The 22785-nt window shown below is 42.9% G+C and overlaps 2 protein-coding genes across 2 annotated transcripts in view; both read right to left on the bottom strand.

The window, feature by feature from the left end:
* Positions 1–121: 121 nt before the first annotated feature.
* The window catches only part of HOXC10 (homeobox C10), a 130009-nt gene continuing 107345 nt past the window's right edge, over positions 122–22785 (bottom strand). Inside the window, exon 3 of the mRNA XM_035100236.2 lies at positions 122–2890. The gene's annotated coding sequence lies outside the window, so the exon portion shown is untranslated. The remainder of the gene's footprint in view (positions 2891–22785) is intronic.
* HOXC5 (homeobox C5) overlaps positions 122–22785 on the bottom strand; it is a 75793-nt gene continuing 53129 nt past the window's right edge. The window contains exon 3 of the mRNA XM_035100164.2: positions 122–2890. The gene's annotated coding sequence lies outside the window, so the exon portion shown is untranslated. The remainder of the gene's footprint in view (positions 2891–22785) is intronic.

Genomic DNA, 22785 nt, shown 5'->3' with positions numbered 1-22785 from the left:
GACCTGAGCTCAGGCCTTATAGATTTGCCTTAAACGCTTTGAATGGAGACATGGTTTTCCTAGGGAAATCAAAGTAATTTGCTTAGGTGAGGCCATGAGTCCACCTCCCTCTTTTTTAAAAAACAAACAAACATTTATTTTGTATAAAAACAGTAAAGAAAATAGCTCCCCAACAACTGTCCACCCGCTACATATCACCAAAGTCCTCCCCAGATTATTTTATAGGAAGTTAAATACAAACATTTTTTCATATCTGATCTACATAGAAGCCGATCTTGATTAAAAACCTATGCTATTCTCTCTAACCCAATGAAAGCAAATAGAAAAAACATGGGGTCTGTGTATGACTAGGTGACTATTGCCCCCATGGTAACCTGAACATCAGTGTCCTTCAGACTTGGTGACTAAAAGTATTGGGACTGAAAGACCCTGCTAAAATGTGGGTGCATGGATATTTAAGCTGTAAGTAATCACAATATGTAAGGCTGTAGAACATATTTCCTGCTTACACAGTGCAGATGTTAAAGCAGGTGCCTTAACATGCAACCCCCACACCTTATATTATTATTTTTAGTGCATGTGGAGTTAACTCTTTTGCTACTACAGTACTGGATAGGAATGGATAACAGATGCATAAACCCATAGAGGGAATAGTTAAATTTCCAGTTTATAAATAGTGGGTCAATGGGTGAGTAGAGTGTCCTTCTTCACCTAACATAGGGAGTTTTGACTCCAGCACCTAAGAGAATTTGCCTCTGTGTCATTCCAGTGTTTTCATGCAGTACAGCATTAGTCCCAGAGAATGACCGAAACAGAAGATTACTGCACAGAATTCAGCTGGTGAAACTGACTAAGCTTTCAAGCATCACACCATACAGTCCAATCTTTGATCAGAAATGAGAATCAGAAAGAAAATGAGGTCTCACGTCGATTTTTTTAGACACTATCTGGGGTCCATAGTATTTTTTATTATTTTAAGGTGCAACATGGAAGAACTTTTAAGTGTACATTTATAAAAAGCAATGGTTGAATTCAGCAAGCATGTGTATGTCAAAGGTAAATCCATCAGGCATCTCTAATTCACTGGGGCTCTTCGGACTATTTTGGGGGGCAAACTTGGGTTGCTGCTGTGTAAAGTGTGAAAGATCCCTAGGATGTAGTTAAGATTCATGGAAAGCAATGCAAATATTGCCAGTGATTTCAGTTGGATGTTGCCAATGAACAACAAGTTGGCAAAACAATGCAAATATTTCAAGATGTTTCAGGAAAATAATGGCTTGCCCATAAGTAATAACAACATTTCATCGACAGAGAATCTGAGACACACACATCTAACATCTATTTGCACAAGCAATTCAGCACAATGACTTTTCATCCAGCACCCGCAGAGTGTGGCCACACTGGCCTTGCCAGAAACTGAAACTCAGCCAGTGGTTATGTGCTGCTCTCGTTGTGGGCTGAGGAGCAGTGAGCCAAACACAACCCAACTTGTGTGCATGCTGTGAACTCAGCACACAGCACCAAACTTTGATATTTTCACAACTGAAGCAAAAGTTCAGAATGACATCCTTAAAGAAAAAAGATTGACACATAGACATGAAGGCTGGAGGGAGGAATCTACTAGCCTAGGCACGTCCAACAGGTAAACCGTGATCTACTGGTAGATCACTGGACATCTGTGGTAGATCACTGGTAGATCACTGGCTCCCCCCAAAGCAGCTCAACAACTTTGGCTCCCCTAAAAAATGCTCAGCATTTTAGCCCTTCTTCCCCCCCCCCAAAGAGGGCTTTCCCCCCACCTCAGAAAAGCTCAACAACTCTGACCTGAACCCCCAAAAATGGGCCTTCCTCCTTCCTAAAAAATCTCAACTTTGACCTGAACCCCTAAAAAGTGAGGGGGTAGATCACTGCCAGTTTTTAACTTTGTGAGTAGATCACAGTTTCTTTGGAGTTGGTCACCCCTGTACTAGCCTAAAGCAATCACTTCATGCCTCATTTTGGTAAAGTCAAACCTGCTAACAACTGCACAGACAGAAATGTAGGCTAGGATGGTCATTCTGGCGCATGGACTCTATAAGCTAGAGTGTCTTATTGGCTTCTTAGTTCCTGCCAATGATTGATGTATTCTGGTATGTGTGAGATTTCAACAACTATCAAGCCTCCCAAAGACATACATCAGTAGTGTTAATGAAAGGAGGGCATACTTAAAATATACCACATGCAGAAGATGGTCGTTCAGCTGCTCTGAAATGTTCACAAAGCATAACCCACATCACAAACATCATCCCATTTCACCACCCGCTGAAGTGCTCCTGCAGCCTGGTGCTGAGATCTCGCTGTTCATCCCACTGTTTTTCGAATTCAACAAGGTTGTAAATTCTATGCCAAGTTCATTACAAGTTTATTATCTTAGCTGTAGCCATAACAACAACATAATACAAGGAACAATGCACAGGATAAAGGGGGTGTACAAAAGCAGTGTTGTACACATCCAGTTCACATGGCACCCTTTTGACAATGGATGATATTAAATTTTACTAAATCTTCCCTAGGGTTAGCTATCATATATACAAAAGTAGAAACATTACGTACATAAACAACTCTTAAGTATTATCCCAAAAATGCCTGTTTCAGGATGACTGACCCGTACTGAATCTTCTGCTTCATATCCAAGTGACCATCTACAGCTCCAGGTTTGCTTATAAAGTACTTATATAGAATTATTCCTCATTGAGAAGTCCAGTTCTGTAGTTGAGTTCCCAGGCCAATCTTTTGAGTGATGTAAGCTCCCATCCAGGAACGTCATCCTTTTTTTTTCCCAGTCAGGGATCCAAGGATGCAAAGGAATGTCTTGGTAGAAGTGCTGCCCTTGTGATACACACGGATGTTCCTACAACAAAATATGACCAATATCAAACATTATTTAGCCTCACCTGCTTAGCTGCTATTGGGACATTTTGTCAAATACTGTCACACATCCTAAGATTGGTAGAAGGGTGCGTGCAAAAAAAAAAAATCACACTTAAAAAAATTAGATTCATTAATGCAGAATGATTCCATGTTGGGTTCCCACAAATTCTAATGGAGACTTACTCCATCCATAAACATTCAAAAAGCAGGGAGGAGAGAAACCACAACAATACTTTGGCAAAACAGAGCAAGAAAGTGAATTTGAGTGGGTTATAGGATAGCAAACACACACTAAGTGATTCTGAATTAGTCTCTTCTCTGAAACTATATGCTAAAAGTTCATATTTTAGTATCCTGACAGTCATTTTCACATATAGATAAACTATATACACCGATACACATATACCTACATCTTTGACATCCTAGGCATTTAGAAAACACACTGCAGAAGCAGATGTGTAAAAAACAACAGAACTGGTAATACATAACTGTATTGATCACATCCCGCCGAGGCTAGGAAATGTCAAGAACCAATTTCTAAGGATCAACATATTCTGTTCAACTGAAGTTACTTTTAATCAAAGGGCACTGAGGCCTTTTCGTATCACACCCAGGGGGAAAATACCAGCGCCTGTTGGTTCAGCAGCTTAAAGAATTGCAATGCAGGTAAATATTTTCTGAGGCCAATAAGCAAAACAAAGGATATCTAACACTGCCCAGGATCACGTGTAATCGAACACTTTGCAAGCACCAAGGCCATTGCAACTTCATACAGGGCACTGCTTGGTTAATACCAGCATGTTAATTTGCTAGCTTGCTATGGTCATACGTCAACCCTCTTCAAGAAACTATGGTGGCAGCATTGAAAAGTACAGGACAGGGAGCCCCTATTCATTCTGATTTATTGGTGACAAAACAAATTCATTAGGGCTCGATCATCAAAGAGCCTACATCTTAAAAAGCTGGCTAAGGTGTAGAGCTTTTAAAGGCCCACTCTGTCAAAGAGAAATGAAAGGAAATTGGCATGAAAAGAATCAGCTATTCACCCCGAGATGTGGGTTGTGTTTTCATTCTTTGCATGCTAATATCGCAACTACCTTGGTTTGTGGCAGAATATAAGAAAACAACAGCACTTCTGCATTGGGAAAGCTATTCTTGTGGGTGGCTTTCAACACAAACAGTGGTTTTCCAAGCAATGGATGCAATTCAGGTCCTTTCAAATCTATGGGAGCTTTGGCTTCTGTGGAAGATGGGATTGTACCCAATATCACCACAGGTTTTGTACACCTGTCTTGCCTGAGAGCAACCGGAAGGTTGATTTCTCATCAGGTGTATGCCAGTACTCAGTTGGATTGACAGAGGAGGACCGTGTGTGGGGTGTGTGTGTGTGTGTGTGTGTGTGTGTACTTTGCCATATCTATAGGCTCTAAACCCCTAGAACAATAACGTAGAAAGGAGGTGTGGAATTTCAAAATAAAATGAAAATGAACAAACAAGTACCAAACATCCTCTAGTCTCATATTTTGGATTGAAAGCAGCAATTTAATGGGTGGTACATAGAAAAACCCCCTTCATGGATCAATGCCTTGTCGTGGCGAAGGGGCTTGAATAACTCGGAGAAGCTATGAGCCATGCCATGCAGGGCCACCCAAGATGGACAGGTCATAGTGGAGAGTTTTGACTAAACGTGATCCACCTGGAGAAGGAACTGGCAAGCCACTCCAGTATCCCTGCCAAGAAAACTCCATGGACAAAGACAACAGGCATATAAAAGTTATGACGCTGGAAGATGAGCCCCTCAGGTCGGAAGGCGTCCAACATGCTACTGAGGAAGAGCGGAGGACAAGTACAAGTAGATTCAGAGCTGATGAAGCGGCTGGGCCAAAGCCGAAAGGACGCTCAGTTGCGGATATGCCTGGAAGCGAAAGGAAAGTCCGATGCTGTAAAGAAAAATATTGCATAGGAACCTGGAATGTAAGAACCATGAGTGGAGGTAAGCTGGATGTGGTCAAAAATGAGATGACAAGAATAAATATCGACATCCTGGGCATCAGTGAACTAAAATGGAAGGGAATGGGCGAATTCAGTTCGGGTGACTATCATATCTACTACTGTGGGCAAGAATCCTGTAGCAGAAATGGAGTGGCCCTCATAGTCAACAAAAGAGTGGCAAAAGCTGTAATGGGATGCAATCTCAAAAATGACAGAATGATCTCGATACGAATCCAAGGCAGACCTTTTAACATCACAGTAATCCAAGTTTATGCACCAACTACCGGTGCTGAAGAAAGTGAAATTGACCAATTCTATGAAGACCTACAACAACTTCTAGAAATGACACCAAAGAAGGATGTTCTTCTCATTACAGGGGATTGGAATGCTAAAGTAGGGAATCAAGAGATAAAAGGAACAACTGGCAAGTTTGGCCTTGGAGTTCAAAATGAAGCAGGGCAAAGGCTAATAGAGTTCTGTCAAGAGAACAAGCTGGTCATCACAAACACTCTCTTCCAACAACACAAGAGACGACTCTACACATGGATATCACCAAATGGGCAGCATCGAAATCAGATTGATTATATTCTCTGCAGCCAAAGATGGAGAAGCTCTATACAGTCAGCAAAAACAAGACCTGGAGCTGACTGTAACTCAGATCATCAGCTTCTTATAGCAAAATTCCAGCTTAAACTGAAGAAAGTAGGAAAAACCACTGGGCCAGTAAGATACAATCTGAATCAAATCCCTTATGAATACACAGTGGAAGTGAGGAACAGGTTTAAGGATTTAGATTTGGTGGACAGAGTGCCTGAAGAACTATGGATGGAGGCTCGTAACATTATACAGGAGGCAGCAACGAAAACCATCCCAAGGAAAAGGAAATGCAAGAAAGCAAAATGGCTATCCAACGAGGCCTTACAAATAGCGGAGGAGAGGAGGCAAGCAAAATGCAAGGGAGATAGGGAAAGATACAGGAAACTGAATGCAGATTTCCAAAAAACAGCAAGGAGAGACAAGAGGGTCTTCTTAAATGAGCAATGCAAAGAAATAGAGGAAAACAATAGAATGGGGAAAACCAGAGATCTGTTCAAGAAAATTGGAGATATGAAAGGAACATTTCGTACAAAGATTACCATAATCAAGGACAAAAGTGGTAAGGACCTAACAGAAGCAGAAGACATCAAGAAGAGGTGGCAAGAATACACAGAGGAATTATACCAGAAAGATATGGAGGTCTCGTACACCCCAGGTAGTGTGGTTGCTAACCTTGAGCCAGACATCTTGGAGAGTGAAGTCAAATGGGCCTTAGAAAGCATTGCTAATAACAAGGCCAGTGGAAGTGATGATATTCCAGCTGAACTATTTAAAATTTTAAAAGATGATGCTGTTAAGGTGCTACACCCAATATGCCAGCAAGTTTGGAAAACTCAGCAATGGCCAGAGGATTGGAGAAGATCAGTCTACATCCCAATTCCAAAGAAGGGCAGTGCCAAAGAATGCTCCAACTACCGCACAATTGCGCTCATTTCACACGCTAGCAAGGTTATGCTTAAAATTCTACAAGGCAGGCTTAGGCAGTATGTGGACCGAGAACTCCCAGAAGTGCAAGCTGGATTTCGAAAGGGCAGAGGAACCAGAGACCAAATAGCAAACATGCGCTGGATTATGGAGAAAGCTAGAGAGTTCCAGAAAAACGTCTACTTCTGCTTCATTGACTATGCCAAAGCCTTTGACTGTGTCGACCACAGCAAACTATGGCAAGTTCTTAAAGAAATGGGAGTGCCTGATCACCTCATCTGTCTCCTGAGAAATCTCTATGTGGGACAAGAAGCTACAGTTAGAACTGGATATGGAACAACTGAGTGGTTCAAAATTGGGAAAGGAGTACGACAAGGTTGTATATTGTCTCCCTGCTTATTTAACTTATATGCAGAATTCATCATGCGAAAGGCTGGACTAGATGAATCCCAAGCCGGAATTAAGATTGCCGGAAGGAATATCAACAACCTCAGATATGCAGATGACACAACCTTGATGGCAGAAAGCGAGGAGGAATTAAAGAACCTTTTAATGAGGGTGAAAGAGGAGAGCGCAAAATATGGTCTGAAGCTCAACATCAAAAAAACCAAGATCATGGCCACTGGTCCCATCACCTCCTGGCAAATAGAAGGGGAAGAAATGGAGGCAGTGAGAGATTTTACTTTCTTGGGCTCCTTGATCACTGCAGATGGTGACAGCAGTCACGAAATTAAAAGACGCCTGCTTCTTGGGAGAAAAGCAATGACAAACCTAGACAGCATCTTAAAAAGCAGAGACATCACTTTGCCGACAAAGGTCCGTATAGTTAAAGCTATGGTTTTCCCAGTAGTGATGTATGGAAGTGAGAGCTGGACCATAAAGAAGGCTGATCGTCGAAGAATTGATGCTTTTGAATTATGGTGCTGGAGGAGACTCTTGAGAGTCCCATGGACTGCTAGAAGATCAAACCTATCCATTCTTAAGGAAATCAGCCCTGAGTGCTCCCTGGAAGGACAGATCGTGAAGCTAAGGCTCCAATACTTTGGCCACCTCATGAGAAGAGAAGAATCTTTGGAAAAGACCCTGATGTTGGGAAAGATTGAGGGCACAAGGAGAAGGGGACGACAGAGGACAAGATGGTTGGACAGTGTTCTCGAAGCTACGAACATGAGTTTGACCAAACTGCGGGAGGCAGTGCAAGACAGGAGTGCCTGGCGTGCTATGGTCCATGGGGTCACGAAGAGTCGGACACGACTAAACGACTAAACAACAACACATAGAAAAACATGCTCCCGTTGTTCGGTCCCAGCTCCTGCCCACCTAGCAGTTCGAAAGCACGTCAAAGTGCAAGTAGATAAATAGGTACTGCTCCGGCGGGAAGGTAAACGGCACTTCCATGCGCTGCTCTGGTTCGCCAGAAGCAGCTTAGTCATGCTGGCCACATGACCCGGAAGCTGTCTGCAGACAAACACCGGCTCCCTTGGCCTACAGAGCGAGATGAGCGTGCAACCCCAGAGTCATCCGTGACTGGCCCTAACAGTCAGGGGTACCTTTACCTTTACATAGAAAAACACATCATGGAGTATTGACCTTATTTTGATCCTGTTTGGTGCCATTGCTTGCCCTAGCTGCTGCCACTGCATCAATAATATCCCTTCCCCCACCTAGTTACCGTTTCTTTCTTCTTAAACACAAGCATGATTCCAGCCAATGAGAGAACACACAGTGAGTTGGATACCATTATGATCCTGCATAGTGACAACACCAAGGGCAAATAAAGTCCACTGAGAGAGTGGGAGGGACAATATAAATGAAATGACATTTGGGTGGGATTTGTTTTATAATATTTCTACGCCTCTTACATTAAAAGAAATTTACAAAAGCAAAGTACAGTACATATTAAACCAATATCACAGACAAAGGTACAGTCAGTGCCTCATTGAGGGGCAGTATTTCAATATGAGTAGGAAAATGAGAGTCCCCCTAAACAGTTTTTTGTTTTTGTGTTTGTTTGTTTGTTTGTTTGTTTGTTGAGAGAGAGAGAGAGAGAGAGAGAGAGAGAGAGAGAGAGAGAGAGAGAGAGAGAGAGAGAGAGAGAGAGAGAGAGAGAGAGCGCACTGGGTACAGTGCTTGCGACTTCATAAGCATCGCTGAAAATTTCTCAAAACAATTACTGTATAAACATTGCTGAATATGTTTCCAAAAAATTAACCATGAGTAGTTTGGCTCAGATCTAACATCATCGGGTCAAGTGGGAAGGGGAATTTTTAGCACTTCCTGCTTCCCTAAATTCCTGGTTATAGTGCAGATGCAGGCTAGAAACTTACGGTACTTCACTTCTCATCAAGAACAAATATTACAAATGGCTGACTAACCAACTTGCTACATGGACACTGCAGTAAATTAATACTTGATAAATGGTTGCAAGCACAATTTCCTCGTGTAATCCCCACACATCCCTGTTAATTCCTAGGTAGAAGTTGTCCTCTCCTTTTGTGCATTAGATTTGAAAGGTAATTGGTTTGATTCTATGGACTTCAGAGACCAGACCTCATGTTCCCATTTTGATGCCTTCTCCGTCTACCTACGTACCCCTTCTGGAGCCTGGGTTGCTATTTGCTATTCCTTCTGTGAACCTTGATTTATGGATACTGACATACTGTACTAATGTTATTCAAGTTCAACCTCCCCATCATCCCATTTGCTGCTTTAACAAAACTACACACACCACTACAGAGGGTCGCCTACACAACCTCCTAAGTACAACCAATCATAAGCCACATCTGCACTCTACATACAAAGCACTCTCATACCACTTAAAAGAGGCATGGCTTCCCCCAAAGAATCCTGGGAACTGTCATTTGTTAAGGATTCTGAGAGCTGTTGGGAGATTCCTATTCTCCTCCCAGAGCCCACAATTCCCAGAATTCCCTGGGAAGAGGGGTTGATTGTTATATTACTCTGGGGGTTGTAGTTCTGTGAGGGGAGTAGGGATCTCCTAATACAGTAACTTTTGGCACCCTTAACTAACTACTGTTCCCAGGATTCTTTGGAAGAGGCCATGGCATGATAGTGTTTGAAATGAATAATGTAGATAGGACTCTAGACCTGTAGGAATGTTTGATTTCTCACTCCTGATCTATCCTTAGTTTGCAGTGAAATGAATAATCTCACTAAAATCAGTAGGTCTAACCTGGGAACAAATTTCCTAAAGATCACAGTATAACATCTTAGGGTGTCTTCACTTCTTTAAAAAATAAATAAATCCAATTTATTTATCTTATTTTGCCTTTTTCCTCCAAGGACCTTAGAACAGTTGACATGGGCTTACTCTATTTTATTCTGCCAGCAACCCAGTGTGGGGCAGGTAAGGCTGAGCTTTCGTGGCTTTTCCAAGGCCACCAGCAAAACTTTCGCTATACAGTGAACTGAAATTGGGTCCTAATTCAAGTACAACATACTATCCACTACACCAGTATTATTATTTTTTATCTTTTCAGATGTGGGCTGTGTATACATTTCCATTCACTCTGCATCCATGCACTCCCACTGCTGGATTGGGAAGCTGTGTACATATGACATTAGCCACAATCCATTTCTTATGAAATACTGTGTTTTGATGCATTTGTCCCCCAGCCAAATTGAGAAAAAGAATGGCCTTGCTGCATTTTACATGGCAATATGTACAACAGCCACAGATTCCACCTTCGATGACAACCCAAAAAGGAACCAGCTTCTAATTTCATCTGACTTTCCCCTTTCACTGAGAACATGGACACCATAGATCAAACCAAACTGGTTCCACAGCTATTTCCCCTTGCCATAGCAAGGCAGAGATTGTAGTTCCGTCCTTCAGAAGGTTTTTCCAAGTGGGAAAATCTCAGGCTTCTTCCGGTCAATCTGCACGACTGCTAAAGTGGTACAAAACCTCTAAAAGTTAACAGATGGTACCTGCAGAAAGAAGGTCCCATTTCTGTTCGGTGTTCCAGACAGTCAGTCAAGCCTTCTTCCAGGATATTCCATTCCAGGATACCACCACCTCCATTTTTAATTCCCCCAACAACAACCAACCAGAAAGTGTACTGAGCTGGGTTTTTGGGAGGAAAGGGTCCCCCTTAGATTTCTTATAAAAATATTGTGTAGAGCTGCAAATCTTGGAGTACCCTGAAGTCTGGTGATACCTCCCGCCTTGTGTCTCAATAGTGCCATTTTGGCTACATGAAGATTCAAGAATAGATCTTTATTGTCATTGTCCCCTCACGGCATAGCTGTCAAGTTTTCCCTTTTCTTGTGAGGAAGCCTATTCAGCATAAGGGAATTTCCCTTTAAAAAAGGGAGAACTTGACAGCTATGCCTTGCGGGGACAACGAAATTTCTCAAACTCATATAATTGAGTTTACTATTACTATAAGAAGCTAATGCCAATTATTAATTGCATTTATATCTCACCTTTTCTCCAAGGAGCTCAAGGTGGTGTACACTCCACATTGAATCCCCACAACAACCCTGTGAGGTAGAGTAGGCTGAGGGGCAGTGACTGGCTCAAGGTTACCCAGTGAGCTTCATGCCCAAGTGGAGATTTGAACCCTAATCTCCCAGGTGCTAGTCTGACTCTCTAACCACTACACCACACACTGGCTCACATAATGTGTATGTACAGGCATCTCAAACTTTAACTAGTTTAATAGTTGTCCCCCTTCCTTCTCCCAGGGAATCTTAGAACGTATATCTTCAACCTTTTCAGACCTAGGACCCCACATTTAACCCTATTTTGCATTTGGGGATCCATTTCTTAATCTTCCAACATATATTTGCTCCTGTTGTGACCCAGTTTGGATCAGGCTACAACCCACTAGTGGGTCCCGACCATAGCTGTCAAGTTTTCCCTTTTCTCGCGAGGAAGCCTATCCAGCATAAGGGAAATTCCCTTAAAAAGGGGGAGAACTTGACAGCTATGGTCCCGACCCACCATTTGAAGATCAGTGCCTAAAAATTGTAAGAAGGGTGGACACTTGGGATCTCTATGAGAAGCCTCAGCAAACTACAATTCGATTCTTTGTGAGCAACGTACATTGCCAAACTACAATCCCCAGGATTGTGGGAAGTCAGGGCAACAGTTAAATTGCTATAAAATGAATAGATGAATACAGTACAAACAGGCCCTTAGTTTTTCCTTCTCCTCCTTCCTCTCCCTGACCCCCTCACTTTCTGAAAAAGGAATAGAAAAATGTTTTGTTCCTTTTGCCTCTGATTTATGCACCTAAGCATGACCAAACTGAGGTTTGTAACAACCCACCAATTCAAGCTCAGTGCCATAATGACACTATCTCTATTCCAATTAGCTAGCTAGCTAGCTTGCTTGCCATTGTAGAAAGGGAGAGTGGCAGAGAAGATGAGCCCCATATCTGTTTCATGGCGTCTATGTTCTTCCTGCAATATACAGTATTATTTTCCTTGCCTTTCCATTATATATTTTGAAGCATAAGATAAGTCTGCTGGGAGGGATGTCAAGTGCTTTAAAGTCATTTGCCAGGAAGTGGCTGCTACCATCATCTCCTTCTTCCCCCCACCCCACCTCCACTCCCTACCCCCACCTAATTATACTCCATCAGAGTTCTTCAACATGGGTGTTGAATTTAAGCACCTGCTTAAATTCAACCCCTTTCAACAAAGCCCTCTTAATCACGTGCTTTAACTTTGATCAAGTGATTAAATGTCACAGAGACCAGTGGGACTTAAGCAGGTGCTCCTAATGCTTTGATGACTTCAGATAGGATTACTTCCATCCTTGGATACTTAAGGACTTTTCCTGGACAGAAGCCAATGAGACTACTTGATCATGTGTTTGAGGCAATCACCTTGTAGTCATTTTTTTAGTAGACTCCTACTGATTTCCCCCACTCTGGACCCTATTCTTCCATTCCCGCATTTCACCTTCTTAAACTCATGGTCTCTTGAGGGATGGGTTTATCTGAATATGCATAGTAGATAAGCAACCAGGCCTACTTGCACAAGGAAGCTATTGCCTACTATTTATTTACTTACAATATTTCTGTCCTGCTCTTTGTCTTGCAAGATGATCCCATAGTGAGTTACAATTGCTGGTAAAATACACAACCAGCAATAAAAGATAGGTTGTGGGCATCCATCTGTCTCGAGACACAATGGAGTGTGCCTCCGGGGTGAAATCAAACGGCTGCATTAGCAGCACCAAAGTGACTTTCTCTATATGGAGGCCCTGGGCTGCCTAGGTGACAAGACCCCCCTCTTGGCCTTGCTGATGTGGTCCAAAAGAAACCAGAGCAATTTGTTTGGCACCAGCCTGGCTGCCAGAGTTGCCAGAAGGAGGCATACAAGATGCCATTTGTGCAGAGTTTACTCCTTAGCCTTTTCTTCTCCCGGAGATATCCTGTAAGGCAGCAGCGGTTTAGGATCAGAGTTGTCCTTCTCCTAGATGGGCTACCTTCCCAGGTTGACAAGCCAGCACATGCAGAAACCGCCTTCTTGACTGTTAGACCCACAACTGGTCTCAACCGCTCACTCCACCAGAGCCTGTCTTCGCATGCAAGGAATGTTCCAAACTCACCAAGGGTTTGAGACCCATCGGCTACCCTCACCTAGTTTAGCCAGCCAGTCAAAGCTGTTCCTGGGGTGTGGCCACTGTCACATGCTGACAGCTTCTGCGAGCTACAGGTGAGAGCTGAATGCTGGGTGGGGACCAAAGATGGACAATCTACCTCAGAAGAAGGATGGCGTGTCCCTCACCAGAGGTTCTACCCCTCCTCTAACACCCCATACATCTCCCCCCCCAAAAAAGATAGGTAACACAAGAAACTATAATAAACTATATAGCGGTAGACATAAGTGGTCAACAGGTCACCCCAAGGCCTAGGTGAATAAATACATTTTTAATTGGTAATGAAAACTTAGAAGGGTTGGCACCATTCAGTTTTGTAAAGAGAGGTCATTACAGAGTTGGGTCCCCTGTACTGGGGATGCCCTTTCCTGCCTCATCACATATCTAATTTCAGGATGATGTGGGACCATCAAAGGACACCCCTGTCAGATCTCAGAGTACGAGGAGGTCTGTAAGGTAGAAGACACTATTATAAGAGACTTTCCTTCAGCAAACCTAACTGAAAGTTGCATTCCTCTGTCCCTATGGGCCACTTCACACATTGCATTGCACCAAATCCAGGTTTGGCACCCAGGAGACACCTGCAGCCACTACCAGCTCCCTCTCAATGTACTTGTGTGATACGCATTGCACCCACACTTTACACATTTAGGAGTACACTTGAAGCATCTCAGATATTTCTTTTAATTGGCCCAATTAATTTTCATATTATTTTATTCTAATTCATATTTCCCAGTCACTCTCTTTAAGGTTTAGCAAACCTCCTTCCTAGACTTAAAAGCGGTCCTTTACTGAACAGATGAATAGTTTTGGTCAAAAGCTTTCAAGCTTACTTTTCTTCTTCAGATACAGGTGTAAGAAAACCAATCCCAGATTTTTGGGTGCAATCCAGCTAAAGCTCAGCATTTCTAAACCAGGGAGATTTACCGTAATAAGCAGCTGCTTAATTCTGACCCTGAAATCAAAGAATGTACAGTGCAATCCTATACATGCCTACTCAGAAGTAAGTCCCAATGAGTTCAAGGAGCTTACTCTCAGGAAAGTAGGTATAGCATTGCAGCCTTGGAGTTCTCAGGCTTTATGGCTACATCACTGGCTCTCCTGCTTCTACCCTGTAAAATTTACAGCAATATAGAAACAAGATATATTACATTACAGATCATAATCTTGTAGCAGCTAAGAGCCAACAGACCTAAATAACCAGTCATTTGTCTAAACAGCAAGATCCCTTTCAGTCATGTATTTGCTATGAATGCCTATGGCCAAAGAAGACTGTAAATCCAAAATATGCAAAATGTTAAAGACATTGTTTAAGATGTTTCTCGTTTTGTAAGGATAGCATTAAGAGCTATAGACACTGTGGCTCTTTCTGGGGATAGCAATAACAAAATAATTACCATTTCTTCTGGAACTGTCCCTTTTCTAATGGATGTTTAAAGGACTGATTCCTGTGATCATGTTTGTTAGTGGCTAACAAAATGCCAAATGCTAGGACAGGCATTGCTTTGTCCATTTCCTCAATTCAGGAAGGCTGCAGCTTGGAAAGAGAAATGCTGTTTCAGTAGTGAAGCAGCTCAGACTGGGAGTTTAAATAGGAGCTGAAGGGTCTCCTTCTTCCTGGCTCTCAGTCAGATCCCATCCTCCTATTCTATGCCCCAAGCTCCCATCCTGCAGGTAGTTGGGTGCTTTCATGGCAAGATCGCTATTTCCCCTGCTCCTGTGGCATAGGCAAACTTGGCCCTCCAGATGTTTTGTGACTACAACTCCCATCATCCCTGACTACTGGTCCTGTTAGCTAGGGATTATGGGAGTTGTAGTCCCAAAACATCTGGAGCGCCGAGTTTGCCTATGCCTGCTGTAGACTATTTTGTCTCATAAAACTCAACGAATTATTCAGAATGGAGCCAGTGTGCCAATGTATATACTCCTGAACTTCATTCCATTTCTCAGTGTCACATTAGAATGGAATTATATCAATGAAATGACTTTTCCATAGGACTAATGCACACATGCATGTGCCACACTGGATTTCTCATCAAGTTGACTCCTCAGCACTAGATGACTCATTGCTAAATGTGTGAATGATTGGAAAAAATAGATGTAAGGCAATGAAAAACCATATAGACGTCTCGTTCTTGACATTTGATCTGTGATAGCTTAATCAAACATGCATATCATCGCTTAATTCTGCAGCCAACATGGAGCAAGATGCTAGATGGACTGAACCTACCAATGGAGATGGTTTTCACAGATTGCTACCATGGACAGAATTCCATGGTCCGATTCAATGCTGTGTGAGGCTCCAATGTCCACAAAAAGATTGGCATGTGAGCTGTCACTTCAACACTGAGGATAACACAGTCCTTGTACTACCAGGGATCCCATTCTCTGCCAATTAGCTCTCTATGCTTCATGTTTTCATACAGATCCAGGATCTCTAGAATGAGCCAAAAAGTGATATGTACCTTTACAGCAAAGGGACGCAGGTGGCGCTGTGGGTTAAACCACAGAGCCTGGGGCTTGCTGATCAGACAGTCGGCGGTTCGAATCCCTGCGACAGGGTGAGCTCCCGTTGCTCGGTCCCAGCTCCTGCCAATCTAGCAGTTCGAAAGCACCTCAAAGTGCAAGTAGATAAAAAGGTACCACTACAGCGGGAAGGTAAACAGCGTTTCCGTGTGCTGCTCTGGTTCGCCAGAAGCGGCTTTGTCATGCTGGCCACATGACCTGGAAGCTGTATGCCGGCTCCCTTGGCCAATAACGCAAGTTGAGCGCGACTGGACCTAATGGTCAGGGGTCCTTTACCTTACCTTTACAGCAGGGGTAGCCTGTGTGGTGCCCTCCAGATGTTATTGAACTACAACTCCCATCATCTATGACATTGGTCATGCTTGCTAGGAATGATGAAAGTTGCAGTCTAGCAAAATCTAGAGGGAACCATGCTGACTACCCATGCTTTACAGTCTGTAGATCTATGTACAACTGTCTGGGAGTAAGCCAGTTAGACTTATTTCTGAGTAGACATACTTAGGATCACACAATAAGTGGTTTATTGTGATGTATGCTTCCAGCAGCACCAGCCTACTGCATCAAATACATGGAGCAAGCAGGCTTATCAAACAACAATGCTTAGCATTTTTATGGCTTTACAAAAGCACTTCTCTCAGTAGTTGTTACAACAACCCTGTGAGCTAAATCAGTACTGTGATCCCCATAGCTCAGATGACTGTGAAAAGGGTTGCCTGATTTGGTTGACAGCTTACTGTACTCTCTTTGCCACTACAGTATGCCAAACCCACAAAGAACTGTCTCTAAGTTTTCCTCAGAGTAGACCCACTGAAAATTAATGAACCTCTGTCTGTTAACTTCAGTGTGTCTACTCTGAGTAGGATTAGCATTGGATATAACACAATAGTTTTATATGAATAATGAAATAAAAAAAATCCTTCAGTAGCACCTTAAAGACCAACTAAGTTTTTATTTTGGTATGAGCTTTCGTGTGCATGCACACTTCTTCAGATACAGTACAGTTCAGATTCAGGTACTGTTATCTGAAGAAGTGTGCATGCACACGAAAGCTCATACCAGAATAAAAACGTAGTTGGTCTTCAAGGTGCTACTGAAGGAATTTTTTTTATTTTGTTTCAACTCAGACCAACACAGCTACCTACCTGTAACTATGAATAATGAAGTTTGGCTGATGTGTTAGAAAGCTTTCTAAACAGTATGTGTTCATTGTAAAACTTGTAAGCAAATCTCTGCATACATGTCTGGGGTCTCTTGCTGCCTGCATAGCACAACTGCACCACCACCACAGTGTATGCCTCTTCATAGAATCACAGATTTTTAGAGTTGGAAGGGAACCCAAGGGTCATCTAGTTCAACCCCCTGCAATGCAGATACTTTTGCCCAATGTGGGGCAAGAACCAATGACCCTAAGATTAAGAGTCTCATGCTCTACCAACTGAGCTAGAAACAGATATAGTAGTACAGGGGTCAGCAAACTTTTTCAGCAGGCGGTCAGTTCACTGTCCCTCAGACCTTTTGGGGGGCCAGACTGTATTTTGAAAAAAACATGAATGAATTCATATGCCCCACAAATAACCCAGAGATGCATTTTAAATAAAAGCACACATTCTACTCATGTAAAAACACCAGGCAGGCCCCACAAATAACCCAGAGATGCATTTTAAATAAAAGGACACATTCTACTCATGTAAAAACATACGGATTCCCGGACCATCCGCGGGCCGGATTGAGAAGGCGATTGGGCCGCATCCGGCCCCCGGGTCTTAGTTTGGGGACCCCTGTAGTAGTATGACTGTACTGGAAAAGGATCCTTTGTACTGTACAGCTAATTTTCCCAATATGCAGTGACTAAGAGGGAGCCTGTGAAAATGAATGCAGCACAATGCAGTGTATCTGAAGAAGTGTGCATGCACACGAAAGCTCATACCAAAATAAAAACTTAGTTGGTCTTTAAGGTGCTGCTGGAAGGATTTTTTTTATTTTGTGAAAATGAAATCATGCTACGTCTGCAGAGATTCCCTCTTCTGTTATAACTAATAGTGGCTTCCTTGATTTTACCTGGCCACCCCTAGCAGTGAGTAACCATGTCACCCTCTGGGGAAGGCTCGGTGTGGTTTGTTGTGGTCACACAACTGATTGTGTAATGTAGTGGGTAGAGATAGTGACAGGGGAGGACTGGGTTCAAATTGCTCTACTATGAAGGTCAATGGTTAGCTGTGTGGCAGCCACTGTCTCTCAACCTGTGCATGGCACAGGATAAAGTGGGATTAACCCCATATATTCTACACTGAGCGACTTCGAGGAAGGTACACAACATACAAATGCAATCCACCCATCCAATGCCACTCTAAAAGGAAAAGCCAGGTAACTGCAAAATAAAATCATGATGTGATAGGATGGTAGGTTGTATGAATCCCCTTCGATCTAAATGAAAATCAGGTAGTGTGATCCTTTCGAATACAGCCATGCATTAGCCCTTTTGAAAACATTCCTTTAATCCAACAGAGAAAGGTAAAGATGCATTGTCAGGGGAGCAGGGCTAAGCAGGTTCAAATAAGAAAGAAAGCACAAATAGATGGCAGTAAAATGATGCAACCATTTGGTTCATAGTGTTCAAGAGGAGGGGAGATCTCCTCTCACATCACTCAAGGCAAGCCATACTAGTTTAAAAATGAAAGGGAGGGAGAGAGAGGGAGAGAGAGAGAGAACGCATTATATTCCAACTAATGACCTTGATCTGTGAGTAATAACTATAGGCCATTGAATGGTTTATATCCTATCTCAGAGGTCAGCCTAAGAAATTTCAGTGGTCCATTCTGCCCTTCATATTTCTGATTGTGTGAACAAGGCTTACAGCATTTTAAACGAGAGGTGCAGCAGCTCTTTTTCAAAGCAATAGCGTCAAAATGGCTTTGAAATAGAAAATTTGCACATCTGTTGGGAGATGATACCCAGATGCAAATTCTGAACTTCAGCCAAGAAAAAAAACACCATACAAAGAAGAGCCACAGTCTTTACAGCTCTGGAAGTGTGCAGAGTTTTAGTTCTAGGTTCACAGATGTCATCATCATTGTTTGGGTTGTTTTAATCATTTGCAGGAAGAAAATGGATATCACCCCAGTCACCCAGCTTATACATTACTGCACTATACATAATAATGCTTGTTTAACTCATTAGAGCAGGGATGGGATGGGGAAGCTGCAGCTCTCCAGATGTTATCAAACTCCAGTTCCCACCATCCATGAACATTGGCCATACTAGCTGGGACTGCTGGAATTGGAGCTCAACAATATTTGGAGAGCTACAGATTCAACACCCCTTATATAGGGAGTGTTCAGAAGTCTTCAGCGATTCTTATAACAGGGATATGGAACCTCAGACACGGGGGCCAAATGTGCACCCAGGGTTCTCTATGTGGCCCTCAGGATTCTACCATGTCACCACCCCTTCACTGGTCCACAAGGGAATATGACCACCAGGCTGAAAATTTTCCCCACCCATCCCTGCTTTAACATTAGATTGAACTTTAGGAGAAACCTACTGATAGTTAGAGCATCTTGACAATGGAATCAATTACCAGAGGGAGGGAATGGGTGTTCGTCTAGTGAAGGCTGGACAGCCATCTGTTGAGGATGCCCTAGCTCTGGATTTCCTACATAAATCAGGAGGTTGGACTAGATGGCCCTACACGGCCCATTCCAACAATATGATTCTGCCCCTATTAGGAGTTGCTGGTATTAACCCTGCAGCACATATTTGGGGGTGGGGGAGAGATAGTGGGTTGTCTAGAAGGCTGCCTTGGAAGCAGGGACTTCCTGGTTCATGTCACAATTCCATGCATGTCTATCCAAATCCAGCAATCCTCCTTACCCCATGCACATTTGGAAAGGACAGAGCTCAGTGGGCAGAGCATCTGCTTTGCATTCAGAAGGTCTTGGGTTCAATTCCTGGCATCTCCAAGTGGGACTGGGCGAGAACTGTGCCTGAAACCCCAGAGAGCTGCTGACAGTCAGTGAGGACAGTACTGAGCCAATGGAAGGCAGATTCTTTTGTTTGTACGTAGAATGGTGTGTAGTTGCCCTCCTCCCTCTGGTAGCAGTGGGTCTGTAATGGTAGAGGTGCTACCTTCACCAAGATGGGAGGTAACAGGATATTCTGGGGCAGCAGACTAGTGTGTTTGGATCCAAAGACCATGGATCCCTTCAACAGTCTAATCCTTGGACCCTCAGCTACACCTTCAGCCTGGAACTGGCATAGGAAAAAAAGGGGGGTGGAAAGCTCACCTCCCACAACACACACATAAAGTGCATATCACACATATTCATCTCATGCTAATGCATATATATTCATTACAGATAATAAAACACTGATAGATAAGAACATTTTAAAAGCTTGCCAGATCAGATGGTGAACATCAATCTAGTTCCGCATTCTCTTTCCAGACCAAACAAATAACTCTGGAAGCTCACAAGGAGGGCATGAAGGTGGTACCCGTAGAAGTATATTGTCTGTATCCATGGAGGTTCCATCTAGGTATCATGGCCATTGGCAATTGATACCCACCCTCTATGGACATGTCTAACCTTCCTTTAAAGCAGGGATTGTGAACCTATTGGCTGTGGCTCCTATCAACCCTGACCACTGACCATGCTGGCTGTGGCTGATGAGGGCTAGAGTCCAACAACATCAGGAGGGCCACAGGTTCCATACCACTGTGGCCTAAATCATACCTTAAGGACACCCAGTTAGCATCATGAAAATTGAAGGTTTCATTTCTTTCTAAGGCAGCTCAGAAATATTGACCCCCAAACACATTTAAAAGGCAAAAGTAACAAGTTTCCCCAAAGAAATTCCTTTTTCTGTAGTTGAACGTCTTAGTCATCCCCCCCGCCCATATCTTAACAGACAAGGGAAAACAATTGCATTCTTTCCCACTACCTTATTTCTGAGATCATTCCCCACTTTTCTCTAGGCCAGATGTTGTTGAGCCAGGCTCCTTAGAAGCTAATCCAAACTTCATCAATGAGAAGTTCAAAACTAATGACAACCAGATAACTTGTACACCACACTGATCCTTCCATGTAGAACAAAATTACAGGGAAATGTCGGGCAGGTATGGTGACCACCTTTGCATTGCCAAAAGGGAGGACATGAATTTGCACAAATTTGGCATTTACTAATATGTGGGGTGAATAGTCTGTGTGTGTGTGTGTGTGTGTGTGTGTGTGTGTGTGCGTGTGTGTGTGTGTGTGTGTGTGTGTGGATGGAGAGAGAGAGAGAGAGAGAGAGATTTAAATTTAGAAATAATTACTGTAATTGAAATAGAACTATGATACATCTCACCATAATGGGGAAAATTGACCAGGTGACCTGTGTTATCCAGGTGCTAATTGCTGATGGGCAACTTCAAAGCCCCCTCTCTGATCTCCCTTCCTTTATCTTTAAAACAGACTCAGACTGGACAGCCCTTCAAAGAGAGGACTCCTTCAAAGAGAGGGCTATAAAGCAGACCACCTGGCTTCCCTGTGGGCAGGGCAAGTCCTTGGGTGTCGGATTTTCTGGGGCAATTTGAGAATAAGAATTTGAAGATGTGCTCCAAACTGCAACCCAGAATCTTTTTCAAGATACAGTGATTCTATGACAGACATGGAGAGGTTCCACATGGAGACAATCGTTCTATAACGACAAGGATTTAGGCTCCAAAAATGCATTTCTTCCTTGGAGCAAACTTCATTGAAAACAATGAGATGGGTAGACAATTATAGTACTGTACAGTATTGCTAGTTTTTAAAATGACTGGTCTCCTTTATGCTCACCCTAATCGCTGAGCTTCTCCATAGTTCTGATTGTAAACTCCGAGATAAAGACTTGTCTCCTGCTTAGCTCACCACACATACAGATAATACTCTTGCTATTTAATCAACAGTAGCAATAACACAATCATCTCTGCACTGACTTCCTTGGGAGACACTCATAATCTGATTTGAGGAGCATGGTTGACCCTATCCTGAACCATACTCTGTCAGCCTTTCCCACCATAGCACCATCCATAATCCATCAGCCCCAGTCATCATGGCCAATAGTCAGGAACTGCAGTTGAAAACATAGCAGTCATCTCACTTGGGGACCACAAGTTTCCTAATAGTAAACCCCTTGCTTCTGTTGTCAATAAGCACAATGCTAGATCTCACTGAGTCTCTCACTCCATAAGGAACATTTTGTACGCTCAGGATTATCGTGCATCTGTAAACAATCCTCAGTTGTACCTTTACACTTAAAACACATTTACGAATGGTGGGTGAGGCACAAATTTAGCAGGTGAAATATTTCCATCTCACTGCATATCCATTGCTGGGGAAAAGCTTTCCTTGTTGATTCTCTGACTGCTTGGCTGTTAATAATGTTTATGTACTACAGTCAGTGCCATCAATGGCACCCAAAGTAGCTAACAGATAATAAGGAATAAAAACCAACAGCACTTAAAAACAAGTAAAATAAAAGCACAGTCATATAAAATCTCCAAATTGGGCAGTCACATAGTCAACCAGTCCCTAAGAACACAGCAATAAAGAAACATAACAAAAAATGCCTTCCCAAACGCAAAAGGTCTAAACTTGTTGTCCAAAGGAGAGCAATGCAGTTGCCTTACACAAGCCTCACTGGGGATAGTATTCCAGGGTGTGGGTGCAACTGCAGAAAATGTCCTGCCCTGTTGGACAGGCTGTAGAACAAACTTGTCTAATTATTGGAATGCTGAACAAAGAAGACTCACCTTTGGATCTTAATAAGCAGTACAGCATATACTCAAATACACCAGTGCCTTGAATTGGGCCTGAAAGCCGCCAATGAGTGCAGCTAGGCTAAAACTGAGCATTTCCAGGGTATGCTCTGAAAGAAGATGAGACTACCACCTCATCGAAGATAAGGAGCTGTGCACCTAATGACTGCCTGAAAGGGATGGGTGACTGCCTGGAACCCACATGCTCCATGATGAAATAAAAGTGGAAGGGTATGAGTTTGTACTTAGAGGTTTTCCCATTATGCAATATAGGCTGGGATGAGGGGATAAATTGGAAGAGTCTTGGGAACAGATGGGAGCAAAGAGGCACATGTGTGATGTGCAGAAAGGGGAGATTAGTGAAACCAAAGAATAAAGAGCTGTTTCCACATGTGTGTCCATCATCTGATGATTAAAAACA

The sequence above is a fragment of the Zootoca vivipara genome, chromosome 2 (assembly GCF_963506605.1).
Source record: "Zootoca vivipara chromosome 2, rZooViv1.1, whole genome shotgun sequence".
Taxonomy (NCBI): domain Eukaryota; kingdom Metazoa; phylum Chordata; class Lepidosauria; order Squamata; family Lacertidae; genus Zootoca; species Zootoca vivipara.
This window is presented reverse-complemented; position numbering and strand designations above follow the sequence as displayed.